The following is a 24,319-nucleotide window of genomic DNA, read 5'->3' as shown; positions in this document are numbered from 1 at the left end:
CACCAAATCTGGTTGGTTTGAATGTTTCTAGATGAGATTTCCTGGCATTCTGCCTATCATGAAGAATGCCTTTGATTTTTAGTATGATTCTTCTTTTGAAAATTAAAAAAAAACTTCTTATAATGGTTTTAATTTCATTTAATTGTATAGCTATGTTTATCAGATACAGATAAGTCAAGTGAGGAATCAGATATCTAGGGCAAAATCCTGAGTGTTTGGATATAGACCTTTACTCTGCCCGGTTGAATACCATGCTGGGTAGGAAGTGCCTCATCCCAAAAAGAAGGCTCCTATCCTAAGTGGAGGCCTCACTAATGCCTTCTTATTTGCAGATTGAGTTTCCTTAACGAATATCAGCTTGTTCTAGATCTTTAAAAATGAGGGGAATAAAATAACTAGTTTTGATAGAAATAGGATATTTATGGGAACAGGTAGACAAAAAAGACAAAAAATCCAGCAAGAAGATCTGTGGTGCTCTCATAAGCAGAGTAAATGTGTTTTCCCTTCATAGTCTGCCTCAAACTGTTTCAGATGGTTGGTAAATTCTCCAAGGACCTGTTCTTTCTTTATTCTCTTATAGGCTTGGGGAGATAAGGACACACTTACCTTGGGCCAAAGTAGTCCGGCAACAGATCCTTTCACACCATTATAATGCTAGGTACACTGTGACCTTAATGGTTGGTCTTAATGCCTCACCTTCGTCTTCTCCTCTGCTGTGGTCCCCCAACACCCTTATCTAACAGACAAATACTCCCTCTCCCTCTCCCTCCCCTCTTTCTCTTCATCTGCCTTCCCTCCTCTCGCTCTCCCTTCTCCTCCCTCTTCTTCTCCTTTCTCCCCTCCCTCCCCTTTTCCTTCTCTATATTCCTCCCCTCTTCCTCCTTCTACCTTTCCCTCTCCCCCTCCCTTTCGCTTTCACATTGGAGTAACAAGAACCAAAGGGAGTGAAAGTGTGAGGGTTTTTCACATTGCTTCCCCACCTGCAGCAACACCACAGAAATTATAATAACCAGCCCTGGCGTGGCATATTCCTCCAAGGACTGCCTAAGTTCTTTGCATCAATTTTTACCTAGCCTTTGGGAGGAGATGAGAAACAAGGAATGTAATTTCCCATCTTTGTAGCTGGCCAGGGAGACCAGTTTGCAGACACAGCCAGGACTCATGCTGAGTCAGGAAACAGGCCCACATTGCACCCAACATTCTGCTTTGTGTTCAGATGCTGAGCTGCTACTGGAGATGTGGCTAACGGGGTGCTAAATGGGATCAGAGGTTGTTCCCCCGAAGCAAGTTATCTGTGGATGTTTGTGAGGGTGGTGGAAGAAGGGCCAGAACATACGAGCTAAAAGAAAAGGAAAAGAAAATAACTAGTCTTTGACTTCTGTAAAACTCCTCAAGTAGAAACAGATGGGATTTGTGACTTAATTGAGCTATTATTAGATGCTAAATTGGAACAACTCTTAACTATGCCACCCTCGTCCAAAGCACTGCTTTGCTTGAAAAGCCCTGATTGTGCCTCTGTGGCTTTTGGCAAAGGTAAACTGAATGAGTAAGGATGTCAAATTTTAATTGTCTGTCTTTACACTAGCTGTTGAAAGTGGTGCCATCTTCAAAGAGCCAAAAGTACATGCAGATCCGATGCTGGGACAATTTTTCCGTTCCATTTACACAGTAGAGTCATTGAAGAACCATTTCTGTCCTCACTCTCCCTTGATGAGCTGAGGATGGTTGTAGGAGATGGCGGTTGGAGCAGGGGGAAGAGTAACACGCAGCCATGTCTTTAGCGACCTGAAGAGCCTGACTCCTGCATTCCGGCTGGGCGCGGGGGCTCACGCTTGTCATCCCAGCACTTTGGGAGGCCAAGGCGGGTGGATCACAAGGTCAGGAGATGGAGACCATACTGGCAAACATGGTGAAACCCCCTCTGTATTAAAAATACAAAAGTTAGCTGGGTGTGGTGGTACGTGCCTGTAATCCTAGCTACTCGGGAAGCTGAGGCAGGAGAATCACTTGAACCAGGGAGTCAGAGGTTGCATTGAGTGGAGACACTGCACCACTGCACTCCAGCCTGGTGACAGAGCGAGACTATATCTCCAAAAAAAAAAAAAAAAAAAGAAAGTGCATTCGACGATTGGGTAGATTCGATGATTGGGTGGGGAGAAGACATGAGGGGTGAGTGAAGGGGAAACGCTCGGGTTGTCCCGCTGGGTGTCCACCTCCCTGCTCCTCTGTGCCTTCCATTGGCGCCTCCTGAGTGTTAGGCATCAAAGTGTGCCTGGGTGGTATCTTGGACAGAATCATAGTTTTACACTCATCTCTTAAATAGGTAGCTCTTACATGTGAATGCTCTGAGGACTAAGTAATCTCAATACTAAGTTGCTGTGGAAGCTAAATATTACAAAGAAGAGCGCAAAATGTGTTGTTGCTAATGCTAAGAAGTAGAGACCAGGGTATTTTGTTTTTAGATTAATTCCTCAGTGTGACATTTCTGCATCCTTCCACTCCTTTGGCTTCCGCCTTCTTCTCCCCATCATGCAGGGATGGTTTTGGAGATCCAGGGAAGGGGAAGAAAACTGCTGTCTCCTTCCCAATTTCAAGCCCCAGCTCAGTATCATTCCAGCCTTTGTTTTGACACTTTTTATCATGTTCCCAGACACATCGAGCTCTGTTCTTCCCCATAGGGAAGGGGTGAAGAGTTCAGCTTTAGCTCGGGCCATACTTCCCTTCTTTTTCCTGATCCCCTGAAAAGAATTGCTGACACTCGCAGCTGAAGGTACTAAGTCATGCAGCCTCACGTCGGTGACCCACTCACCTCCCATGCCTTCAATAAACCTGGCAGGCGGGGCTCACGGGATCATCAGACTCTCGCAGCAGGATTTGTATTCGTGACCTGATTTACACTTTTTCCCCCCTCCTGCCAATAATTTATAGGGTGAAACATTTGTTGAGAAGGAAAAGAGGAAGGAGTTGGTAACGTATTTCTCTGGCCATTAGCCTGTGTGCTTTAGGGACCAGCCCTCTCTAACTAAAAGGTAAAATGAAAGGAAGAGAAAATGTGGGGTGTGGAAGGCATTGCAAGTAGCCTACAATATCCTTCGTTCCTTCCTTGCTAAGAGTGCCTACTGTTTGGGGCAGCAGGTGTCCCATCCCAAGGACCAACCATGTTCCCTGATTTCCTAGCATCCTTTGCAGCTGTGGATGGCCATGTGGCCTATTTTTTTGCCATTAGGTTGTAAGTGGAATTTGGATTCCAAGAGAGCTTTTCAATAACCCATGAAAAACTCAGTTACTACTAGGATTACACTTTTCTCTTTTTGTCAGCGCCATCTTATGATGAAGAGGTGACTAGCATGAACACAAATGCCTTCACACTGAGGGTAGGAAGCTGGAAAGCAGACTTTAGACAGCAGGTGGCATCCTTGAATATCTCAACACTAATGCCTTTATGTCCCCAGACTTCATCTTCTGGTGGAAGAATCGATCTCTTTTCATTTACCCTACCATACATGAGGTATGGACTGCATGACTGCATGTCTGTCCCTTCCTATTCCCGTGTTGAAATCCTAACCCTCAACAGGATGGTATTTGGAGGTGGGGCCTTTGGGAGGTGATTAGATCATGAGAGTGGGGCTCTCGTGGATGGGGTTAGCACCTTATATAAGGAGATGTGTGAGAAAGATGGTTTTTCTCTCAGCCATGTGAGGATAATGATGAGAAAATGACTATCTGCAAACCAGAAACAGTCCTTCGTCAGACACCACATCTGCCAGTGCCTTGATCTGGGACTTCCAGCCTCCAAAATTGTGAGAAATGTTTGTTGTTTAAGTCGCCGAGCCTATGGTATTCTGTAATAGCATTCCAAATGAAGACAATGAACTGTGACTTTCTTTCTGAAGCACTTCTAGCAGCTGCCTGGTGAGACTCAATGTGGTCTCCAAGAGACTGTGCAGGCCTGTGTAACTCTGCTGACTGCACATCTGGATGTGGTCAGCATTGCACAGCAGTGGTTCCCAGGGGCAGAATGGGTATATAAGTGTGTGTGTGTGTGTGTGTGTGTGTGTGTGTGTGTGTGTGTAAGAGAGAGAGAGAGAGGCAGCAGTGGGGAGAGTCATGTTGATGAAAAGGAAAAAGATCATGTGAAAATCTACCAAAATCAAATATTTGAAAAAGTTGTAACTAAAGAGTTGGAGTCACAGCATCTTAGTATTTTATAAATTCCACCCACTATAAATAAGGTTCACCAGGCCCCTCACCACACACTCCCCACAAGCTCTCTGCCACCCGTGTTCACCTGTCAAGGGGTCCAATCTGCTTTTTAAAAAATGTATTCATTTTGAAAAAATTCAGAGTTCTCATTAAGTGCCAAGCATTATTCTAAGAATTGGGAGAATAAAGATAAAAAGAAGGGCTGGAGCTCACATTCTGTTTATTTTTCAGTACATGACATATAAACTTCCATTTGATGCTTAAAATAATATTGTGAAGTGAGTAGTTTTGCTTGTTTTACCTTTTTACAGATGGAAAAACTGAGGCCCAGTCTGAGGCTAAGTAATTTCTCCATAGTCATGCAATCACTGTAAGAACTGAAATTTGGGCCGGGCGTGATGGCTCACGCCTGTAATCCCAGCACTTTGGGGGGCCGAGGCGGGCGGATCACGAGGTCAGGAGATCGAGACCATCCTGGCTAACACGGTGAAACCCCGTCTCTACTAAAAACACAAAAAATTAGCCGGGCGAGGTGGCGGGCGCCTGTAGTCCCAGCTACACCGGAGGCTGAGGCAGGAGAATGGCGTGAACCCGGGAGGTGGAGCTTGCAGTGAGCCAAGATGGCACCACTGCACTCCAGCTTGGGTGAAAGAGCGAGACTCCCTCAAAAAAAAAAAAAAAAAAAAAAAAGAACTGAAATTTGCAACCAGATCTAAGTCCACAGTCTGTTTGCTTTCCACTGACCTGAACTATTAATTTCTGTCTTTTAAGGGCTCCCAGTCTAATTAGAACAATAGGAAATATTTGAAGTCAAAGAGATCAGAGCAGGGCTCCCACCTCTACTACTGCTTTGTTAATGTGTATTAGCACAGTTTCATGTGGGCTCTTTTATCTGGGAAATGAAAATATTAATATCTACTTCATCAGCCAGAATTTAGTAAAGGTTCATTCTGTGATAGCTGGTAGTATAGGTGGTTTGTATATGCACATGTGCATGCGTGTAGGAATATACCGTTAAGTGACTGAACTAGAATTTGATAGTCATACTTGCTCTTTACAAAGGACTGCTGTTTACAAACAGAGGTAGCCACTGAATAACTGAGGGAAATCAATAATAACATTTTGAAAAGGGGACATTGGAGCTGGGACTTACCGGATGATAAGCACTGACTAGTCTGAGAATGGGAGGAGTAGGCGTTGCAGGCCCTCTTAGCAGAGGCACCTGTGCATGAAAACAGATGTGCTGTGCAGTGTCAGGGGCTAGGTCACTGCGAGCTTGGTGTGGCCAGCAGAAAGTGGGGTGGGGGTGAGATTGGAGTATACGTTTGAGGTCAGCCTGAGTAGGTTCTTGGGTACCATGCTAAACCAACAGAGACAAGCGACCTGAAAGTCTTCTCTCCCTACAAAGAAATAGAGAGAGCCTCCTCTTTTGCTCGGCTCGGGATACAGCTTCCAAGAGCCTCACTGACCTTTGGGGGTCGTGGTCAAGCGGAGTGGGAGGGGGATTCCTCTTCTTTCTGCACTTTGGCCTTGCCATGCCTCCTTTCACAGCTCACCTGCTTGAGGTGTTGCTTTCCATGCAGGTGGGAGAACACACTTGCATAGGAAAGACTGTGCCTCTGCACCTCCCCATCCCGACAGCATCTTGAAAGGAGAAAATGGCTGTAATGGAAATCTCTATTATAGTAATAGCCAAAGGCACTGCTTTTAAGTAGTATTAAAGAAGCAGAGAGGAGACCAGCCCATAATCCATGTGTTTTTTTTGCTGGGGGGATCCCATTTTCTCACATAAGGAGAATTTATCCTAAACAAGGTAGGCTTGGTCACGTCTGGAACTACTAAAAGAGAGAGAACTCACCACAGTGCCATCTAGTGCGCCCCACACCTCGGCCCTCTGTGCTGCCTTGGTGAAGACTCGTCTCCATGATCATGTTCTGTTTGGCCCAGGAAGCCTCCTACAGCACGTGTAGGAAGCGCTATCTGGCTCCATCCATGAGGAGCAAAGTGGAACCCCGTGCTCAGTGCCATGATGGGGTTTCCAGCAGCCGCGGGGCCTTTGCTGTCCCCCCCAAGTCCTGGAGAAATCATGACGTGCAGATATCCACACCAGCCACTTGACAGCCCAATCACTCCCTTGAATGGTCCTTCCATAGGGCAGGGTATTGCCCATTCTTGTCGTGCCTGGCTGGCCTCACGCAGTGTAAGATTCCTGGGAATCTTACCTAAGTAACTAAGCTGCTCTATGGGAATGTAGTCCCATGTGAAAACAAGAGAGCACGCTGGTTTCTCTGCATCCCCTTCTGAGCAGCTTTAGGGCACAGAGCTATTGCAGACATCACCACCCTCTGTCCATGTTAAAAGGAGAAATGGCTTTGATTGTGGACAACTCCAGGCGGGCAGAGAAGGTAGGTGGTGGGATTAGGACATGGGACAGTGTGGATTTCCCACCGCGGGGCCAGTGGGAGTTTGGAACGGATCTCCTCTTATCCTTCCATCTTGGTGGAGTTAATTTCTCAATTCTGGATTCCCAGCCTAAGGCAGGGTTAACATGTGTGACTAATACCATCTCCACCCAAGATGTTTTCACCTCATTCCCTTCAGCCAGGCCCCCACTCTTCAGCCCCACGTCTCCCGTTCCGTTTATCTCCATCAGAGAGAGATGGAATCTTCCCTGGCGATTGTGGCAGCTTGACAAGCTTCCGTTTTTCCGAGTGAATAATCCTGTTTGTAGGACATCAAGGAAACAGTTCACTTCCCCGGAGGCCTAAGCACACAGCCGCATTGCTCCCCGGGTGGTGGATGGGCTCCTCGTCCTGTCCGAGGGGAGGCAGCCTCCGAGGGGAGGCGGGAAGGGGAGAGACACCGCCCAGGAGGAGCAGGGCCTTTCCAGAGCGGAGCAAGCCTGCAGGTTGCGCCTTGCAGCCCCGGGGCCTGCGCGCCCGGGTCTCCATTTCACTGCGGCCAGCCGGCTTCCTGAGTCCAGCACGTTTCTTGTTCATTCTTGACACCACACACCCCTTCTAACCACGAATCTCCTTTTTAGAATCCCAAGTCACACCACCTTCTATTCGACGGGCTCTACCTATCAGGGAAGTACCTGTGACCGGTGGAGGGAAAATGCACTTGGCAGTAATTAGACGCTGAGCTCAGGGTGCAGCTCCAGGGACGATGCCCGCAGCCCCGACCTCCTTCCCTGCTCAGTGGAGCACAGGAGGAAGGACGCCGTTTTCTCCGGCTTGCAGGTGCCGCGTGCCTTTGCCAGCTCCTCGGACAGAGGCGTGGTGGTTGCTCAGTCCCTCTACAAGCCTCTGCGCTGCAAAGGTTTGTCGGGTCATTTGACGGCGCTCCATGCGTCCCTGGAGAGTGAGGGCCGGCGCTCCTGTCCCGCATCCTGAGCTCATTAGTGCAGAACTCATTTCGGCCACTGTGGAGGCAGACGGGATGAACAAAGTGCACCTGTGGGCGACTCTGCCAGCCCTTGGGAGGGGCTGCGGGCCTGCAGGGGTGAGGGGGGCGCCGTGTGGCTCTCCAGGCGCTTATGGGGGCGGGAAATGGCTGTGCCCAGGAATAGCTGCAGGCGGCCCAGAACCGTCTGCGCGCCGGGACACGGGTGCACGAACGGGTGGCGGGCGAACCGCTTGCTCTCCCCCCCACAGCATAGGTGCATTTTGTCTGCGAGACCGCATTGGTGGTGTCCTGATCGATACCGCCAGAACCTGCAGGGAGTGCCTGGCACAGTGACCCCGACCTTGGGCTGGCCCCAGCCTTCCTCTTCTTCCTGCTCTGTGTGGAAGGGTGGCCGCGTCACCCTGGGTTCCAGGCAGCCAGCGAGCATTGCGCTCCTGGAAACCCCCTCCATGCTGGGCTTCACCCCAAAGGGCTCGTCTGCTGAATAACCGTCACTCAGGCAGCACCTGGAAACTCCCCGCACTGTCAGGCTGAGATGAGACCACATGCCTGGGAAATTTCACGGACAGCGCCAGCTTGGTGGTCAAACGGTGGGAAGCCGAAGGCCCCGGCCTTTACGACAAGCGGGGGGTCACAGGAAGTGTCCCTTGGGGCTGGGGACCCAGGGCAGCCGTGCGGAAGGGAGTCACCCAACCAGGGCACGAAGGGCAAGGCCGTGGGCAGCCCTGCAGCCTGGCGGGTAGGAATGCCAGGACACAGGCATCTGAGCACTTCCCGTGTCACAGATGCTGCGGAGAACCATTTGCCCTTCACCATAGCCCTTAGAGTATCTACCGTGTGTGACTCTTGTGGTCTCCACTTCTAAGAGGAGGAAACGGGAGTGGAGAGGTGTTTAGTCACTTAGCCAAGCTGCCTAAGAGCTGGAGCTGGTATTTGAACCCGGGCAAGTCTGACTCCAACATCTGTGTTCCTAAATATTCCCCACGTGGCCGTGGGGAGGGTAAACGCAATGAATAACGAGAAAGAAGACACACAGGTTAGACAGATTTTATGAATCAGAATTAAGCAACGTCAGTTGCCTGTCTCCCCCTTCTTCCCTCCTCCCTTCTTCCCTTCTCCCCTTTCTCCCCTCCTTCCCCGCTTCCTTCCTTCATCTCTGTCAGCCTTTATTGAAAGCATCCTACCTGTATATTTTCCACAATTCCTGTAAAAATCCTGTGCTCCCAGAAGCGGAGCCTCTCCGTCTCTTGGCTCCAAAGCTGTCTGAGCCTGCTCTGGCTTCAGTCCAGAGGAGACCGGCTTCCCTCCTTCCCCTGTGGGCATCGTCGGCCCTTGCATTTGAATCGTTTGCAGGTGAAGGAATGGCATGGAACCTCGCGTGAGAACTTCATGGTTCCAATGTCAGAATTATGTGGGAATAATTAGAATTATTAGGCCCTTGTGTGGTGTAGTAGGAAGAAAAGAGGTTAGGGAGTTGGCCATAGATAAAATAGAATCTCTGCTCTGCTAACTTCTAATTATGTGCTTTCCAAAAGTACATTTCCCTTCCTGGATATTCAGTTTCCTGATGTGGACAACCCATCCCAATGGGCAGTTATACAAGAAAATTGTTGTTAAGTTCCTAGCATGGTGCCTGGCCCATTGCAAATGTTCAATAAACTTTAGTTCCCATTTCTCTTTTTCTAGTGGGATTTTAAGCATCTTGGGATCCGTGTTCATTGTGTTTATCTTCACATTTCAATAGTGCCAGGTGTACACCTTTGGCACTTTGTGAACCAATGGGTTCACATAGTTTTGTGGAACAGATACAGAAATGAATGAATGAATAAAAATGAGCAAATAAAAGCCTTTTAATGGATAAATCCTCTTAGATCTTCCGCTGGTTATCATTCTCAGATTTTCGTTTATATTGGCAAATAATTGAGCAACTAATATGCTAAATACTGTGGATAACAAGATAAGTTAAATATGGTCCATTCCATGAATGAGCTTACAGTTAAATGTGGAGACATTCATAAACGACCACCCACAATACAAATGTATAGAAGACCATGGGCAGCTGAGGGACAAGAGCTTATATTTTTTGCTGCTTTGATAAATAGCAGTGCAATCTTGGAAACTTATTTAATGTATCTGATCCTCTGTTTTCTCATCTGTAAAATAAGGGTGGGGACTTTAGTAACTCTGCCTCGAAGAACTTTTTCAAGTGTTTAATAAAAGTTGCTCTGCGGAGTGCCTGACACAGAGTAGATACTAAATAAACGCTCGCTGATGTCAGCGCTAATCATATATAGTGATCAGTAATATGTTGCAGGGCCTTTTCACTTCTGAGAAGACATCGTAAGGATATGGCATCCGAATGAATGTGAACAATTACAAAAAAGAGTGGAAAGGTATCCCTGACAGAGGGAATATTTTGCATCAGCTCAGCAGCCACAGACATAGACATTGATGAGTACGGCTGGAGAATAAACGAAGATGAGGAAGTAGGGGTGGGAAACCCAAAAGCCTGGATCTCAGAGGAATTTAAATGTCAAGCAAAGGCATTTGGAATTTATTTTATAGAGAATAGCAAGCAAATAAAAAATTTTAATATAGGAGGAATGTGATCAGAGCTGTGTCTGGGGACCGTAAGTTAAGGTCTCTTTTCAAATTCCTCTGATGGCTTCTCCTATAATTCACAATAAACAACAAAGTTTTTGCCACAATCAGTAGGCCCCCTCCCCCAAATCATCCCTCATCTCCTATCACCCCTGGTCCCCCCACCTACACACATATGCATACCCTGCAGCCCAGCCGGGCTGGTCTCTGTAAACCCATCAGACACCTGCTTCAGCAACGTTGTCCTTGTTCCCTGCACTGGTCGGGGGTTGGGGGAACACCTCCAGCACGTTTCTAGAAGGAACACGCCTTCCCCCCATTCAGGGCTCTGCTCAAATGCCAGCGAGTCAGGCAGAGCTTTCCTGAGCATCTTTTGGAAAGAGCCCAGCCTGTCAGCCTGTGTGTGCTTACCCCACTGTCTCATCCTCAGAGCCCTGGCACTGCCCAATGTGTACCTCTCTCAATTACACTATGAGCCACATGAGAACAGAGAGTTTATTTGCGTCCTTGTACCTCTGTCAACTACACTATTAACCACATGAAAACAGCAAGTTTCTCTGCTTTTTTTCCAGTACCTTGAAAAAGGCCCACCACAAAAGGGGGCTCAATAGATATTTGTTGAATAAATGAATCATCTAAATAATGATGAATAAATAATTGGCTTGTCCAGTAGCACAGATGTGATGATGAAGCTCTATGTCAAGGCAATAGTTGGGGTGAAGATCATGGCATGCTTTGGTTGCTGAGATGTTAGATTTATGTTATCAAGTATCTAGTCAGAGCCCACCATAAGTGCTATGAATACAAAATAGAATTCCTGCCCTCCTGGAACTTATAGTTCACTAGGGGAAACAAAACCAACAATAAGGGGATGACAAGACAGTGCAAGAAAGAGATCTGGAAAACATAGCGTGTTGTGGAATACAGAGATAGATTATATGGTAAACATTTTCATCATTTCATTCATTGTTCACTCATTCAATTCACCCACTGGAAAGTGAAGAAGGGAAAGTAGAATGTTTCCACATGGGCTAACTATGAAGATGATATTGCTGTTAGCTGAGATCAGAATGCCTTTGGAAAGGCTGGGGGAAGACTGGCGGGGCCCTCGCACTGGAGTGTCTATGGTGTGCAGTGGGGTAGGCCTGAGGAAGGGAAGTCATGGGTGTGGATGACGTCCCCGGGAGGTTGGCAGGGGACAATGGAGAGTGGAGAGAACATAAAGGCAAGGCTCTAGTGTAGTTACGATTGTGGTGGTTGTTATGAAGGGATTTGAATGTGCTTGTAGTCTGGCAGGAAAGGAGTAAGTACAAAGAAGCTGCTAAGCACTCACTAAATTTGATGAGAAGATCAATCCTAGAGAAGACAGGAAAGTGTGGGCTTCAGAGCAGAATCTTCACCCTTTGAAGAAGAGGAGGCCGGGCGCGGTGGCTCACGCTTGTAATCCCATCACTTTGGGAGGCCGAGGCGGGCGGATCATGAGGTCAGGAGATCGAGACCACGGTGAAACCCCGTCTCTACTAAAAATACAAAAAATTAGCCGGGCATGGTGTTGGGCGCCTGTAGTCCCAGCTACTCGGAGAGGCTGAGGCAGGAGAATGGCGTGAACCCGGGAGGCGGAGCTTGCAGTGAGCCGAGATTGCGCCACTGCACTCCAGCCTGGGCGACAGAGCGAGACTCCGTCTCAAAAAAAAAAAAAAAGAAAAAGAAAAGGCGGAGCAAAATTCTTCCTCAGAATCATCACAGCAGGTAATTTAGAGTGTGGACATATTTTTATTATTTTTTGAAGAGTTATGGGCCCTCACTGGATATTCTTGATTTTCTTGTCAAAGAATAAAAATATGAGATTTGAGAAGACTAGATTAAAAAGGAGTGATAAGATGGTACTCGGAAGATTTGGTAGCAAATTCAGCAGTGTCTTCAAGCCCACATGTGAGCTGTTGCCAAGAACTGCTGCAGATAAACGTTTTCCCAACACATGCCCTTTTTACAGAGCTGTAGCTTATCATCCACATGTTTATGTCAAACATGGTGCCATGTACGTTCCATATATTCTGTTAATTCTCAGCACAACCCTAGGGAGACATGGGTTATTAACTACATAAAGTTAAGTGTCTTTCCCAGAGTTGGGCAGCTACTAAGAAGGAGAATCAGGTTTGAACCCTGGTCAAAGTGTATGCCCATGCCTATTACTTAGTAGGCTATACTCCCTTAAGTGATCCACCTGAGATGGTTGTTTCCTAATGCCTAGGGGTAGTGTAGAATACATAACAGTTACTTTTTAGGGTCTCCAGTCTGAGCTGGTTCTAGGAGCACTGCAAGAAGCGGCCATGGGTTTCTATCTGTGTCCTAGAGCAAACGGTTGAATGACAATTCAAGTATATAACCTACTTTCTCAGTACATCTCTGTATGGACATAGGGTGCCCTTGGTCTTGAGTGGGATTAGCTAGTTGTCTAGTTTTGAAAGAGCTAGCTCCTAAGATGACAAGGAAGTTTGTCTTGATTCCTTCTGCAGAAAAGTCCTTGGAGATAAACTGTCAGCTAAGCCTGTCCAGTGAATGGCTTGCATGGACACGCATTTTTTAAAAATCTGAACTTGACCTGGATGAGACTCTGAGGTTCCAGAATTAATATATGTTCTGTTCCTGCCACACCTGTGACACTGTGAATTTGTAACCACAAACAAAACCTGGACAGGTTCTATGCCAGCCGTGACTTTAATTAAAGCTATTTAGAGGGGCTGAAGGCTAATTTATAGGTGATTGCCAGATGGGTTTTCTCAAGTCTAAAAGTGCCAGTTTGACAATTAATGATAGTATGGGGCTTAATTGGCTCAAGTTAAACAAGGGAAAAGCAAAGAGGGAGAGCAAGAGCTGATGGGATCCTCTGTCTACATGGTGACAAGGCACCTGACAACCCTCTGGCTCCTACTTACACACATGGTCAGAGAACTAGAGAGGCAGGTCTAACCCGCACTGTGGAGAGGCAATAGTAAAAAGCAACTCCAGCTCATTTCTTCCATTTAAATGTGCAATAGAAACTTGTTGCAACAAAACTATTTGTTAGATTCAGAAACTCAGCAGCTCAGAGCATAAACTGCGGAACATAATCACAAAATAGAAAACATCCTTCACCTATAATCGGATGTTAGTTCTATGTTCCAACCTGGGCACTTTAAAGCCCTCTGATTATTTTTTTTAATAATGTAAATTTAGTGGCGGTGAGAGAGATAGAGATAGCTGCCTATAGAATCATGCTATAAAATATTTTTAAGATTGCAGTGGGAAGAGAGATTCCAGCTTGCTGGAAATCATTTTCCGTCGTTCTTAATTACTTATTTTTTGCCTGGTTCTACAATTCAACCTGTGCTCTCACCAATGTCTTGAGGCCTTTAGAGATTTTTCTCCACTTGCTGGAAAAATCACCTAGGTTATTCTGAATGCCCACTCTATTTAAATCCGTCGGCCCTTCTAATGCTACCAGAAAAGGGAACTGATTAGCACGGCTGTTAGGAACATGGTTCCATCTGCACAGACAGAGATCCTGTGAACTGCAGACCTTGCTCACTGCAACTGCATATTTCTATAATCTTTAGGGACCTATTCTGGATTTGACTGAAATCTATTTTAAATGACTTAGAGGTACCCACTTAAGAACCCTATATCAGCTACCATCTTGGTTTTAGGATGGCAGATTGAACCACTGGAATTATTTCTTGGACTCCTAGAACTGAAGTGATGACTGAAATCATGCAGTGCAGTAGGAAGGGCACTGGACTGAGGGTTGGAAGAACCCACCTTCAGGGCCCACCTGTGCCACCAACATAGTAGGGGTTCTTAGGCTAAATACTTCCCCAGGATCACAGCCCCGTATCTGTTAAGTGCTAGTTTTGCTCTGAATGACCTAGAAGTTTTTTTCCAAATCTCTTTTTCTGTAACTCTCATTTGTGGTCACAGATTTAGTTCATGGATGACTTAAATTAACAATCCTGGATCTTTGATTCTTAACTCAGTGCTCTCAGCTTTCTGCCTTATAGACTTGTATTATGCCTCAGGACATGTTGTGAAAATTGGTTAATTCCATTAACAGTTACCTTGGAACTGAGAAACAGGAAGTGCTAGAAGGATGAGCTGCAACAGAGACCTCATTTTGTTCGGTCAATTAGAAAATGGACTGAGGCTTCCAAATCTATTCCATGTGGGCAGCTGCTATTAGACTTAATTTGAAAAGTCATTGGCATCGACTTCGAATTTGTAGAACTCTGGTCTTAGTCAGTTAACTGAAAGCCCTTAAACTTGTATTAAACACGTATTACCTTTGTTAGGCAGAGTAAACCTTATGACCTTTTTCTTGTAGGTAAATGGAATCAAGAGATTAGTAAGACATTTGTGCACCTAGTAGCTAGTCATTTTCTTTTTATTCCATCCTTGTCCTCTCTAACCTCACTTGGGATTGTTTTCAGTTTTCTTTACAGATGCCTAAAAGTTTATGTACTTTTTACAACTTATTTGAGGAGAACTTATCTTTCTACAATTTCACATTCTGTAGGCATGTAATGTCATTTTTATTGCTAAGGCATTTGAAAAGCCAATTTCTTGAACTGAATACCTTTCCTTCTGTAAATATGCATGCTGTGTTACTTTGCAACCACTGATCCTGGATTTAAAAGAATATGTTGAAATCAAATAACTTTTCACTATTTACTAAGCATCTTTCTCTCATAACACTCAAAATATTGAGTACACAGAAAATACTGCAAACGAGAGATGACAGCTGTTATTACTTCCAGTTACTAAATGCAAAAGTAGAGGTACTTATAAAAGTGGACCAAAGTTAAAATAATCTGTTGGTTAATAAAATTCTGGAGTTAGACCACTTGGATTGAAATATCACCACCTGTTAGTTAAGCAAGTCACAGAACTTCTCTCTGCCTCTGTATTGAATCTGTATAATGGGGATAATATCTCCTTTATAGGGTTGTTGTAAAGATAACATTTTATAGCAAGCATTCAGTATGCATTGATTCTTATTTTTCTTCTTCCTTTAATCATCATCACCGTCACTACCACCACCATCATCATCACCACCACCACTACCAACACATCACCACCACCATCACCCACTATCACCATTATCACCATCACCACCACCACCAGCACCATCACCACCACCATCATCACTACCACCACCACTAGCCCCACTACCATCACCATCACCACCAGCATCATCACCATCACCATCACCACCACCACCAGCATCATCACCATCACCATCATCACCATCACCATCACCACCACCACCAGCATCATCACCATCACCACCATCACCACCACCAGCATCATCACTATCATCACTACCATCACCATCACCACCATCATCACCACTAGCACTATCATCACCACCATCATCACTACCACCACCACTAGCCCCACTACCATCACCATGACCATCATTTTCACCACCATCACTATCATTACCACCGTCACTACCACCACCATCATCATCACCACCACCACTACCAACACATCACCACCACCATCACTATCACCACCACTACCACCAACACTATCACCATTATCACCATCACCACCACCACCAGCACCATCACCACCACCATCATCACTACCACCACCACTAGCCCCACTACCATCACCATGACCATCATTTTCACCACCATCACTATCATTACCACCACCACCACCACCATCACCACCACCAGCATCATCACTATCATCACTACCATCACCATCACCACCATCATCACCACTAGCACTATCATCACCACCACCACCACACTACCATCACCATCACCACTCCCACTATTACCACCACCACTACCGCCATCACCATCAACACCGCATCACCACTCCCACTGCCATCACCACCGGCATCAGCATCACCATCACAATTATCACCACCCAATCACCACAACCACCAGCATCATCATCACCCCCACCATCACCATCACCACCAGCATCATTACATCATCACCACCACCACCGTCATCCAGATGGTTAATGGCATCAGCACAAAATAGGACATAAAGAGCTACTTATGTTTTTTATAAATGCCCTTTGATTCTGCAGACTTAAATCTGGAACACTAGAAAAGCGTAGCACAGATAGACTTAAAAATGGGTTTTAGGCTTTAGTAAAGAGAGGATTTGCTCACACCTTACTTTGATAGAATAGCAGCCCTAGAGGCAAAAAAATGTGGGAAAAGAGAAAGACAATCTGCTTCCACAGCCTAAAATAAATGGACATAAATGTGATAAAAGGGATATATATTTTTTCTTTTTTTGATGTCATCTAAGTCACTGTGCCCACTGGAAGGGTAAACTTCATGTAGCTGAGCTCCTTCCTGGAAAGTTGATGGAACAGCAGGCATAAAGCCTCTGATTTTTTTATCTACATTGTCCAAAAGCTTACATCCCCATGATACTCTGGGATAAAGTCAATCTAGGAAGAATCTGGCATGGTGGCAGAGTGGCTGGAAGCAGAGAGCAGGCTCCTGCCTGCCAAGTGAGGATCTTACCAGTTAGACAGTGGTGGCAGAGCAGATGACAGTGAGCTCACTGATTTCCTTAGAGAGAAGGGACCAGAGGCTTTGCACAGGCTGATTCCTTCCCCATCATCTGTTTCTGTGGCCCCCATCAACATGGAGACCAAGCACTTAAAATATGCAGTCAAGCCAGATGCTCCCCCTTATCCCTAAAGATGACTGGCCAAAACAGGGGCTTATAAGCTGGGCATGGTGGCTCATGCCTGTAATCCAAGCACATTAGGAGGCCAAGGTGGGTGGATCACCTGAGGTCGGGAGTTTGAGACCAGCCTGGCCAACACAGTGAAACCCCATCTCTACTAAAAATACAAAAATTAGCCAGGTGTGGTGGCACGTGCATGTAGTTCCAGCTACTTGGGAGGCTGAGGCCAGAGAATTGTTTGAACCCAGGAGGCAGAGGCTGCAGTGAGCTGAGATCACACCACTGCACTCCAAGCTGGGCAATAGGGTGAGACTCTATCTCAAACAACAACAACAACAACAAAATAGGGGCTTACAGTGCAAAGGAAGGATGCTCTGGATAGGTGTGATTCTGAGGCAGATTCTAAGGAAGAGAATGAAACCTTCAACCTTTGAAAAAATTTCAATATGGAAATAGATATTTAGACATACAGCCTATAAATGCGACATTTATTGGGCACCTGTTGTATGTTAGAGACTTTGCAATTATTATCTAATTTGATGTATCATTATCTCCATGGTAATGGTAAGAATTGTTAGGCTTATTTAGCAGATGAGGAAACAGAAGCACAAAGAGTTTGCTATTGTCCCAAGGTCGTGAAGTTTGATTTGAACCTATTCCCACTGATTCCAAGTCTAATGCTTCAGTGTTAAGTTGTCTCAGCCCTTGAAAAATGTTACTTTTAGAAATAGAAATGAAAACAGTGACTTTTACTAGTCTAGCTCTCATTCCTCTTGTGTTCAAAGAAACCTCATTCATTCATTTGTTCATTAGTTCATTTATTCATTCAACAGTTTTTAAGCATCTACTATACCATACACTGTAGTAAGTACAAGGATATAGCAATAAATGAGATAAGTCCTTATCCTCAGAAAGATTCCCTATTTACATCCTTACTGATTCTCCATTTATATTGAAGTGAAAGACATAATAATGTAAAATACATACATAGATTTCTTCTATGAAATAGGGGAGTGACTTGAAAAGTTGCTGATGGTGTGTTTGAGGTACTTCAGCACAGGCATTCAGAGAAGGCTCACTGAGGGCTAGTGTGAGAAAAAAACAACTACTTCATGATCCAGGAAAGAGCATTCCTGGCCAAGAAGAGGTCAGGTACAAAAGGCAAGGATGGCAGCGAGCACTGACTGCTTCAGGGCGTGAGAAATAAGGCCAGTCAGGTGGAAACATGGTGACAATGGGAAAGCTTCAGGAAATGGGGTCCCTAAATTGGTATAAACCAGATTAGCCAAGGCATTGTAGGCGTGGTAAGAAGCCTGAAGTTTATTCTAAGTATAGTAGTAAGTCCTGAAGGTTTTAGCCACTAGAGTGAAATGGTCTGATTTAAGTGTTGAGATTCCCCTGGGTGACAGTTGAAGAATTGATTAAAGGGGAGAAGGAGCATAAATAGGAAAGTAAGTTAGAAGGCTATTGCAATAACCCGATTGAGAAACAGTTGCAAAACCTGTGGGGGCAGCAATGAAAATAGCAGGAAATGAAGAGTTGAGATGGTCTTTGGATTGAATATAAGATAAGAGGGAAAAACAGAAAAAGTCAAGATGCTTGCTGGCTTTAGGCCCAATCAGCTGGCTGGACAGTGGTGTCATTTGCTAAGACTGAAGCATCTCAAGGTTGAAAGTTGTGTGTGTAGGGAGGTATGGCATGGCATGAAATTCCACTCATGTGTGTTCGTGTGTGTGTGTGTGTGTGTGAAGTGTGAGAAGCCTGTTGGATTCAAGTGTGCATTTGAATGAATTTTGTGTTCAGGAAAGTGGACTGGGTTAAGGATATAGGTTTGGAAATAATCGGGATACAAATGGCATTTAAAACCATGGGATTTCTTGAGACCCTCCTAGGACAGAGTGTGCAAACAGGAGACTTGAAGACCTAGGCTAGAATCCTGGGGTAGCCCTTCTTTTAGAGGTCAAAAAGAGAAAGAGAGGCTTAGGTGACCCAGAAGTAGCAATGACCTAACAATTAACAAGCAAGTGAATGCACAGTTTGGTGTCACAGAAGCGTGGAGAGGCAAGTAGGTTTTGGGGTTTATTTCTTGTTGTTGTTACTGAGGAGAGAGAAATACAATGGGAAGATGAAATGACTTTTGGCAATTTGGTAAGATTGAGTCATTGATGACCTTGATAACTGCAGTTGTGTTGGAATGGATGGAGTTGAAAGCTCAATTGTAGTGACTTGATAAGGGAATGGGAGGTGAGAAAGGAGAGAGATGGAGAATATAGAAAACACTTTTCTGAATCCACTCCTAATTACACTTAGCCCCAGACCACAAAAGCTAGATATTGACAAGGTTTTGAAAGGCCATTTGCTGTTCCTAAAATAACCATGGCAAGTCGTGGGAAAGCCAATTTTGTGGTCCTGCTTTGTAACTCAGTCCATCTTAACAGCTTTCATTATCATTATATTGATATTGACCATATTCCTTCTATTGACCTGAGAGGTATACTCCCATTTTAATTTATGGAGATAGAGACATAGGAAGTTTCATTAAAACCCCACTCCTTCCTCACGTGCATTCACAGCCCTTCTACCTTTCTGCATTGGCCTGCCGTCCAACTCTCTGTGCCTTATACCTCTGTGTGAGCCACCACACAGTTTCCAGACAGTGCTGTGTGCATTGATCATATGTTGGAAATGTTCACTGAGATGTGAGTTCCCAGAGAGAAGAAGCTGCCTGTCATCAAGTGTGTATGCCTAGTACATAGGAAGTGCTCATTCAATTGTCATTAAAGAAATGTTTTTGTTTTGCAATTTTCGTCTAATCTACATTCACTTGCTTGCTTCTCCTTAAGGTAAAACAATGGTACTCTTGGCCACACACTATATATAGAGTATGTGCTATTTCATGTAAAAACAATAGTTCGGAGAGAAGAGTACGATTTTCTTCCCATCCCCATTTGGGATCTCTAAACTCAGCTCATATTTTGGTGGGGGTGACACTCCCATGCTATTATTTTGGTGGGGGCGACACTCCCATGCTATTATTCTGTCTTCTTCACATTGGGATCTCCATTTCTGGGAGGAAGATAGATGCTAATTTCTTTACAAATACCTTGCTTTCTCACATCCTACTGATGTTTTCAACTTCAAGCAGGGAAGAAAGTCTGGATGATTCTCCATTAAGAGTGTGCTATTAAAATTGTCAATTTCTTGAAATACATGGTTGAAAAACCATCATTCTTTCCCCACTGTGTGTTACCCTAAACTATAGACCTGTCACCAGGCAGTGTTCTAGTGTGTGGGTACAGAGAAACTGTGGGAAGATCCAAGTGGCACTTAAATTATATTCTCCTTTTGATTTCAAAGACGTTTAGTGCCATTTAGTAGAATTCCAATGCAGTTGGTTCCATAGAAAAGGGGGCTGTCCCTTTTAGAGGCATCATTGCTGCAGTGACTGAGAAAAAGAAATTAAGCCATCAGAACAGCAGGTTGGCTTTTCTATCCAGACCATCGTGGAATTAAAAGGACAGGAAGACTCTGTGGGCTTCTCTGCAGCCCACGATGATATTTACCGCTTCACATCTGTTCCAACGCTGAGCAGAACAGACCATTGACGTGTGTCCAGTGCACTAATGTTTCAATGAAAAGTTGGTTTTTAAAAGGAGGCCAGGGTATAGGGAAGAAATTTCATTTCATGTAGAAAAATTGCTCTTTCTCCCTGATAGCTTCTAAAGAAAATATTCTCTGCGCATAAGTCAAAATATTTTTTTCTGATGGCTTAGCATGGCCCACTATTTCCGTCTGGATCTGAAAGCACAGCTGTGTTCTTCCTGTCTCACACCTCATCTTCAGAAAGAAAATCCTCCATGGGGAATGTGGCCACAGACTGAACAAAGTCTATAGGAAAGAAAGGCACTGTGTTCATGGTTGCTCAGGTGTCTTAAATAGATTTTATAAACATTGTGGAGGTATGGGTCAATATCCCTGAAGAAGAAGGGATTCCTTGGCGTTTCTCAGATCCCACTCTCCACTTGAAGTATAGGGCATCACCGTGCAGGACAGACCTGGCTGAGTGTAGCCTGCGATGATTTCTGCTAACCTAAACTTCTCAATACCATTTACAGTTTTTAAAATGGAACTACCTGGTTCAGGTACTTCCCACTACAATACCTGAGGAATTAAATTAAGAGATGAGAATGAGCACAATGCTACCTAAGCAACTAGCACTTAAAAAGTTAAACATCTCCCTCAAAACTGTGCATTGCTAGTCTATAAATGTATAGATCATATATTTATAGCACAATGTACAGAGAGAATGGTCTTCATTTCCAATCCATACTCAAGAGGGAACTGCAAAATATTTATCCAAGTGTGGCTCAGGGAATGCCCTTGGTCTTGACCTTCTTCTGTTATCCTCTCATAAAAATAACAGCTCAGAGTTACTGAGTGGTTACCATGCACATGCACTGCTTAAAGGCTCCACATACAGCCGGTATGAAGTAGATACAACTAATGCTATTTTAGGTGCTAGAAAGGGAGTCAGAGAAGTCAGGTCCCATGACAAAGCCCCCGCACCCCTATGGCACACAGCTTAGATCACACCCAGGCCTGCACGCTGAATCCTTCTGCTCCCCTGTGTGTCAGCTGTGGTGAGGGTCCTCTCCCAGCAGACTGCAAATTCCTTAAATGTCAAGACCATGTCTTCCTGATCTTTACATACAGCTCATGGTAGGGGCTTCATAATTACGGTATAAATATTGATGAAGCCTGTCCCACATGGTCTACCTCACCTCGACATGGTTTGACTTATCATTCTCTTGTATCACAGCCTTTATACTAACTTAAATGAATTTGTAATTTCTTTATCTGGATGTACACATAGATCATCTTCTAGCATAGCATTTTCTACAAAGTGTTATTCCTATTAAATGCTGCAGCAAGCCACGAAGTCTCAGAGCTTTGTGCTGAGGTCCCCCAGCCTTTCAGAAGTTACCTGCTCCTCTATTTGTGAGTGGCTTTTCTCAGCAGCACCAGTGAGGGAGGCCGGGGCTGTATGCTCCTCTCTTGCAGATTGGGCAGCACCCGAGTAAGCCTTTCTAAATGTCTGCCTACAGTTACTACATGGATTATGTTACCAAACATCTCCCTTCATTTAGGAAAGCAATCTCCCCTATCAAACATTTACCCAGCACCTGCTTGATGCACGACATTGCATTAGGTGCTGGGGGGATTCAAAGATGAATTAGGCACAGTCCTTGCCTGCAAGCAGCTCACAGCTGAGATATGCTAGATAAGATTCAATTGGCATCTGGGCTCTGGTGAATCAATGGCTCTCGTTTGCAGTGGATCTTATTCATCACAATCATGGAACATTTAGTGAATGGTCATTGAGCACACACATTTCATAACAGAGACTTTAGTCACAGTGAGTAACCAAAGAAGACAAATTCTATTGCTTTTCCTGCCCTGAGCCCTTTCTCTCTCCCAGAGAAAGAACAGCTTTTTTGAAGTGATTAATGGAATGCATATACAACTGGCTGATGGGTCAGATGTAACAGGGTAGCATTTTTTGGTATATCATCAAGCTTTATGTATCTGGCTTTTGAAATGGATTGTCCTATCCTCCACACTATTGTTCAGTGTTCCCCTCTTTCTGTCTTTCCTCTCGGCTCACTATCATCTTTTATGGGTGCCTGCATGTACTGGGATTATAAAATTCAGGCAATTTCAGGATAATTCTTTCTTGTCTCATCCTTGATCTCACTCCCAAGTATATTTATTGCTGAAGTGAATGATACACAACTCTAGCTCCATCAGGTGATGGAGAATTTGACCAGCAGGAGCTTTCCTTTCCAAGTCAAGAAGATTCCTCTACTTATTTAGAAATTAAAGTAATAGCATGCTGCTGTGTCCAAATACAGACAGGATCTTCATCTTCTCGAAGCACCTGGTTTTCATCTTTAGTCTTAATTTCAGAGGCCAACCTAAATCTGTAAACTCTGTCCTGTCTCAGTGGATAGTAAAATCCATATTGGATACAGGAGAAAAAAAACACTTCCCTAAGAGCCTTTGAGTGATTTCGAATGGTTTTGCTGCTTTTGTTCCAAGCCTATTGTTGGTTTCCAATGAACATAATTTTAATCTGGAGTCCTACTGGCTTGCAATCTTTCTATGGTATGGCTAAGGCAATGCCATCAGTGTTAATAACCTCCAAAAGGCCATCTTTATAATTGTCGCATGTCAGGGCAAACCAGTTGCAGCTCCCAGGAGGACTACTGCAGTTGTGCTGGCTGCTCCCAGGGAGAGTCATCGTGAAGACACCTTGGAGAGGTATAGCAGCAACAGGCCACTCTCAGGCCACATGTGCTTTACAAGATGCTTAAAACTGAAGCGAAGGCACAAATCTATGGCTAAGTTTTGAAGAGCAAATGAAAAATGGTACAAGCACCACATTCTTTGGCACCACCAACAAAAAAGTAAATAAAAATGCAACTTTGTGCTTAACGTAATGCAGGAATTAGTTGTTTATCCTCTCCCTCAACTTCAAACACTATGCACACCATTCATTACCCTTTTAAGATAATGTGAAGCTGTCCTTTTTGAAGGCTATCGAAAGTCAGGAAAGTCAGTCTTCAGTAGGGAATATTGTAATGAACTGTAGAAGATCCGCATCAAATCAAAACAAAACAACAAAAAACTCACACAGAAACAACAAAACAAAACAAAACACACACACGCACGCACAGAAAACCCCATAGCTAACATCTAGTCCAGAAGTTTGATTATATAGATGAATTTTCGGAGAGGTTAAATTAACTAATCAAACAAATAAGTGGTAAAACTAGGCTTGGAACCCAGGTTTTCTGATGGCTAATTCCACATTCTTTCCACTGCCACCATTTTGTCTTGAATTTTCTTTAAAGCCTACTTGAAAATGGATATGCTTCAAGTGCCTGTCTAATCTATGCTGGCTATTCTAAAAGCTGATGTGGTCCTGCAGAGACCAGACACCTGGTGACTGCATTACCTCCTATATGCCTTCCTATATTCAGTGAACTATTCAGTAGGGTGCATTTTAGAATTTGCATTTGCATTTCTATTCTTCTGTAGTCCCCTAGTACCATTCACATCTCTCGATATTGGCCTCTGTTCTCTCTTCTGCTTTTGAAAGCAAAAATTACCCAGCAAAATAACAGGAATTGCCTCTCACATGCTGAAGCTTATTTGACAGCAGGGATTTGGCTGACTCTTGAGCATCCTGCTTGGCATTCAGGGATGCTGCACCGCCTGAGGGTGAAGGAGGAATGAATTTGAGCCAGACTCGCTAACTCCCATTAGGGACTCTGACCTCTTGCCCAGGACAATGGTAATGTTGACAACTAAAGTCCATTATAGTGAAGGGGATTTAAATC

General features: G+C 44.7%; 1 protein-coding gene across 2 annotated transcripts in view; it reads left to right on the top strand.

Moving 5' to 3' along the window:
- Window positions 1–24,319, top strand: part of OPCML (opioid binding protein/cell adhesion molecule like) — a 1,137,420-nt gene that overhangs the window by 171,753 nt on the left and 941,348 nt on the right. The window lies entirely within an intron of this gene.

The sequence above is a fragment of the Hylobates moloch genome, unplaced genomic scaffold (assembly GCF_009828535.3).
Source record: "Hylobates moloch isolate HMO894 unplaced genomic scaffold, HMol_V3 SCAFFOLD_11, whole genome shotgun sequence".
Taxonomy (NCBI): domain Eukaryota; kingdom Metazoa; phylum Chordata; class Mammalia; order Primates; family Hylobatidae; genus Hylobates; species Hylobates moloch.
This window is presented reverse-complemented; position numbering and strand designations above follow the sequence as displayed.